We start from the raw sequence: 6,418 nt of genomic DNA, 5'->3' as shown, positions 1-6,418 counted from the left end.
CCCAAACTACACACAAATAAACCTGTGAAGGTTCAAGCCTAGCCATCGGAGAGTTGGGGGGGGGGGGCGTCTGCTAATAAGAATTTTCATCAGGGAAATTTTGTCGAAATCGATTAAAAAACGAACCCTTATAAAGGCAGTTGACACAATCGGTTTTACTCAAAATAATTGTTAGCATAAAAACTTACTTGGTAACATACTCTTTTAGCAAAATCTGATTCTAGACTGTCACCCGGCTGTATTATGTTATTAGAATTTCCAAAGCAATATTATTAGGCGGCCAGTTTGCCTCTATAATATACGGCCAATCCAATATCATACTAGAAACGCCCCAGGAATGTCAAGCAAAACCAAAGAGCATTATATCATAGCCATCCATATGCTCAATTAGTAGGCCTACACAACACTGGTTACCAAACGACAATACTTGCTATACGAACTTTAAAAGTAGCAGGAAACCAGTTAACCAGCAAAGAGCAACGTTATAATTGTTTGGATTTAATTATTAATAGCTCAGCATGTGACTTTCGTGAGGATTTGCATAACGCATTCTGAATTAGCCAATCAGTAGACGGTTTTTCACAACTGTTGACCAATGGCAAGCCCTGAAACGGGTCCCCTAAAATTTTGGCAGACGACTTTCCTCGTGGGTTGTAAAGGGGTCGGTGTCCCTTCGCACCAAGAAAAATAGGTTTATTTTTTTAGATTAAAGAACAAACAAAAACAAAACACTAAAATGTATAATCCTTAAGCCATATTGAGAATACTTTACAATCATTATATAAGTTTTATTGCACAACATGTGAATTTTAAAGACATTTTAAGTGACCGCGCAAGGATATACATCCAGTGAACCGCCCCTTGGAAGAAAAAAGCAAAATTCCTGTTGCGCTTTTTCAGTAGCAGTGAAATTCTAATACAGAGCCGACTTAATTAAAATTCATGAGAAAAAAATCTCACAAATTTCCTTCTCTCAGGCCAAATTAGGGCCTAATGTGTTGTTTTATTCTTATACATTGATCGGGAAACGTTTGCTGATGGAGCTGGTGTCTTTTTCATCTCGGCGAAGGATTTTTATTTCCAGGAAATTTCGCCTGAAGGCAGTATTTTCTCATGCTCATGGGCCTAAGCTAACCGTGAAATATGGACGTGTAGGCTCATAATGAACACGGCGGACACTTTCGGTGAGTTTTGCGAGTGTTTCAAACTGCGAGTGAATTACTAAAAATGCCGAGAGAAACCGGATGAATTTGGGGTATGTATGTCTATTTATATTATAGTAAATGCCAAGGGAACATTACTTCTGAGAAATAATTTTAAAACTACATCATGTAAACGTGCCTTGCCCTTTGTGGTGGTAATTCAGCTCAATTTTTTTTTATAGCCTTCTTTCAATATTTCACCCCAAAAGATGTTCCTTTTTTTTTAACGTTTCAATTATCTGTGTCAGTGTTTGTCGTCTAGACATGTAAATAGCCTATTAAGTTAATCCGATTAAAAGAAACTTTTGTGCGGTAGTAGGAGGCTCACTACAATGGAAATTGTATAACTTTAACTATTGTGCGAAACACCTGCCTCGTTGACACTGAGTTCACGACCCAAGAATGTGTGAATGCATTTCTTCAACTTCAACAGCAGAGTTTATTAGAAAAGTACATTTGCAAGAGGCTGGAAAGAGACAGTAGAAATAATCCGCCTCCTTGTTGTTCCTCTTAACATTCTTTTCAAAACTTCACTGATTGAGTGGATATAAACTGAACTGAACTGAATTAAACTGACAATATGAAAACAGAGACTTTTAGTTTGTAATGCAATGCGAGAAGAAATGGTGCAAACATCCAAAACAAACATCAACAAGTACAGAACATCAAACATTACAGAACCAAAACAAACAACAGACATAAAAACTGCTCAACAACTTAACAACTTAAATAGGTTTAAAATTTATGGTAAATACCTTCAAAATCAAGTTTTTAAAGCAATTATTAGTATAAAATTTAGAGTAATTTTGGGTTTCTTTTTCATAGGAATGATATAGACCTAGATGGATGAAGTGAAACTGTTTGAGTGAATATGCATGAGTTGAATAACAATCTTGGAGTACACTTGTGTGGAAAGATTATTATTATTCTGTGTGTTAATTGTTTCTGTTGTCACATTGAGGATTGGTTTAAATCCCTGTCCTCTGTAGTACTGGCTGATATAGGACAAGTGAACGTGTTGTGGTAATAGTAATACTCACTGTAAGATTTGAGTCTTTGTCTTGTCTCTTATTTTCTGTTGGCCTTATTGAGGAACCCTTAATCCTCTTAATAGTATTGGTCAATACTGATCATCTCCACATACGTTGTCATGTTTAAAAACTTTGTGGTCTCCCAGAAGATGTGTTTACTAAACCTATATGGAGTAACATAACAACAATTCAATTGTAGGTATTATTTTGGTTTGTGGTAAAACCAGCCAGGCTTCTGGGTATTTAGATTCGTAATATTATTTCGAGAACATGCCTGCTTTTATGCTTTTATATTTTACTCAATTAAGTTTAAATAAGGTCTAAAAACTTAACATCACTTGTGTTAGGGGTTTTGTCAAACTGGATATGGATATTAAGTGTGTCTAATCTCTTCTGCCTATTTATTGGCTTTTCTGAGGAATTCTTAATCTTCATAACTAGTCAATACAAGGAATATCCTCTTATTAAGACCTGTTGTTGTGGTGACAAACTGTTATGTGATGTGTTTACAAATAATTAAGTAATGTCAATTATGATCTCACTTGTGTTAGGGTTTTGGGAAGTCATGGTTCCTGAGTTGTACGTTTTAATTATTAGGGTGCTCAGAATTCATGGTTGATGGGTTGTATAGGTTTTAATCTTCGCATCAAGTGTCTGATCTCTTCCTGCTATTGACTGATCAGAGGATGCTTATCCTTGGTCAATACAAAAAATAGACCTCTCTTCTTCAGCTGGAGCTATTGTCACGTTAAACTTGGTATCTTTAAAAGATGTGTTTATTCATTAACAACTATAAAATTGAAATTAGTAAGGTCATATTATGGGATATCCTGTTTGATAAGTTGTAGGTTTTAATCCTTGTAGCATGTGTCTGCTAATCTCTTCCTGCCTGATTGGCTCATCTGAGGAATCCTCCATCTCATAATTGGTCATTACAAATAATATCTTCTTAATTTAGTGTTTAAAAACTTGGTGATCTCCATCAGGTAAATTGAAGTAGGTTCATAGAGATTTGATCTCATTTGTGTTCTAAGGGTCCTGAGCAATGGTTCAAGAGTTGTATGTTTTAATTTTTTGTATGAAGTGTCTCTGATATTTTCCTGCTATTGACTCATCTGAGGAATCCTTAATCCTCATAATTGGTCAATACAAATATAGTCATTCAACAGAGCAATGGAGCTGCTGTCATGTTACACTTTGGGATCCCTGGATTAATCCGGATCCCTTTTTAATCGGTTAATTGATTAAATTGAAATTTGTAAGGTCACAAGATATAATCTCACTTGTGTTTTATAGGGTTCTGAGAAATCATTGTTGATGAGGTGTAAGTTTTAATCTTTGGATAGTTATCTGATTTCTTCCTGCCTATATTGGGAATTTTTAATCCTCATATCTGGTCAATACAAATAATCTCTCAAGCTGCTGACATGTTAAACTTTGTAACTCTTAGATAAAATTGAAATTAGTATGGTCATGTAATATAGTCTCACTTGTGTTAGGGTTCTGAGAAATCATTGTTGATGAGTTGTAAGTTTTAATCTTTGGATAGTTATCTGATCTCTTCCTGCCTATATTGGGTTATCTGAGGAATTCTTAATCCTCATAATTGGTCAAAACAAACAAATAATCTCCTCTTAATAGATGGAGTTTCCTTCTTTTGGTTCATCTTAGGAATCCGTAACCCTCATATTATTGGTCAATATACATTAATAATCTCTCATTAGATAGAGCTGTGGACATGTTAACATTTGTGGTCTCCCTAGAAGATCTCCCTAAAAGATCTCCCTAAATCTTTAGGGTTCTGAGAATTTATAGTTGATAAGTTGTAGGTTTTAATCTTTGTGTCATATGTGTCGTATTGCTCATCTCTTCCTGCCTAATTGCCTCATCTGAGGAATCATTAATCTTCATAATTGGTAAATTCAATCTCCCCTTAATTAGAGCTTTCAAAATCTTATGGTTTCCATCAGGTAAATTGAAGTAGGATCTTGTAAATAACATCCATTTGTGTTAGGGCTGATAAATCATGGTTGATGAGAGTTGTAAGTTTTAATCCTTGTGTCATGTACATGCTGATCTCTCTGCATCTCTGCCTATTATTGGCTCAACTGAGGAATTCTTTTTCGTCACATCTGCATCAGGGTTAATGGTCATTAGCCATAACACACCTTTTAAGATAACTAATTTGACTTATCATATATGTTTTAAGACCTTTTGACCATCTATGTATAAGGTATATGGACTAATGTATTTTCAATTAAGGCCTATGTACCCATATTTACTATGTAAATGCCCTAAGTTCTTGTGAAGTTAAGTTCATATTTGTAATTTTTAATCTTGGACTGTTATGGTTTAAAAATGTTTGTTGTACATCTTGTTTATAACATATATTCAAGTTGTGATGACATTTTAATTGGTTTTACCCTTCATTCTTATCTGTCACTTTCTTTGGCTACCTGGGATTTCATATCCTCAGTGCTGTTGGTAGATTACCTTGGATGGTCAGAGGAATTCTTAGTCCTCAATGTTGGCAAATGTCCTAGCATCCTCATACCGTGCTCTTAGAAGTTTACAAGGCCCACCTGATTGTCAGTGTGGATCCGAACCCCAAATCCTTCTCAATAACTAAACCTTTTGTTTTGTAATCGCGGTGATAGTTATGACTGGAAAATTAACTTGGTGTTAGTTTTCATCCTTGTTTTATTTCGATTGGCTTATTTTGAGGAATTTTAGTCCTCAGTGTTTCAGCCAATTTCATGAACCATTTCCTCAAAAGGAGGCAACTTTTTATATCAGCCCTTATGCCATCATTGGCAGGGTATACATTTGGTAATTGCCAAAGATCAATATCCTCATTTGGTGTAAAAGATGCTGTAAAAAATTTGTAAAGATGTGAGTGAGTGTTTAAAATGAAAGATGAATTGATGGATGAAAGGGATGATGGAAGACTTACAACTTTTAAAACTAATTAGTTGTAAAAAACTAATTAATTAAAAATAATGTAGGTTTAAAATTGGAAAGAAAATCTTGAAACAATCATGAAACATAAACAACTTGAACAAAAACACTGCAGTCATACATACGTACAAATAAACAGACTATTCAAAGCACCATTTCTTAGGGACTGAGACTTCTTCGATTTGAATGTTTTCAAGGACTACTTCATCATTTGACATTGTCTTCATAATTTGCCATGCCAAGGCAGTTAAATACTTCAAGATGCTTTCTCAGGAATTGGAAATCAGAGAAGCCACCTCCGAGATGTATTAAATGCATAGCAATAACTGCCATGGTCTTTGGAACATTGTGTACAGGATTGTTTGAAACAACAATAGAATTGAGTTCTCCTGCCCATGCAAGAACAACTTTGGACTCTAAAAAGAACCTGATTAGGTCTTTTCGTAACCATTTGAGTTTTAATGATCTGATTTATTTTTGTTTGCCCTTCACTGACAATAACAGTACTTTATCATTGTATTGAAAAATGAATGTATCAAAATATTGAGCTAATTTAATATATTGTTCAACTTATTGAAGTCAAAGAGACAATTATTTAAAACTCAATCAAGGCAAGATGCTTTCCATGGGACAAGCAACTTTTAATATAATATAGAACTTTAGGGATGAAAAGCCTCAAGTTGACAATTTATCTGTGCCATCATGCTGACAATGTTACAGTGAAAAATCAGGATCAATGGAAAGCCTATGTGAACTGAACAAACTCAAGACACTTGCAATTGGATCACCTTAGGAGAAAAAGCCAAATTTATCAACATATAAGCCAGGAAAAGAAATGTGTCTATGGAAATGTCTATGGAAGAAAATTTGTCTATGGAAATGTCTATGGAAAAATGTGTCTATGGAAATATCTATGGAAAAAAACATGATCAGTTTGGAAGTCAACACATGTCATGTTTTCAACCGTGGGATGAATCATCGAGCTTACCACCAAGAGTGTTGTGCCAGCATATATGACAACATTACAGTGGAAAATGTTTCTGTGGATTGACAATAAATGAACAAACAAGTCCGGAAAAACATTTTCACTGACTTGTGCCAAGAGCAAGAAACAATAAACTTTAAGGAGAGAACAGTAAATGATACAAAACAACACACAATGCAAGTTTCACAAACAAAGGACACTCACTTAAACAAAAAAACACAAAACATGTCAACATCATTAAA

Source organism: Asterias amurensis, chromosome 8, assembly GCF_032118995.1.
Source record: "Asterias amurensis chromosome 8, ASM3211899v1".
NCBI classification, from domain to species: Eukaryota; Metazoa; Echinodermata; class Asteroidea; order Forcipulatida; family Asteriidae; genus Asterias; species Asterias amurensis.
The sequence above is the reverse complement of the archived record's forward strand: the minus strand, read 5'-3'. Positions refer to the sequence as shown.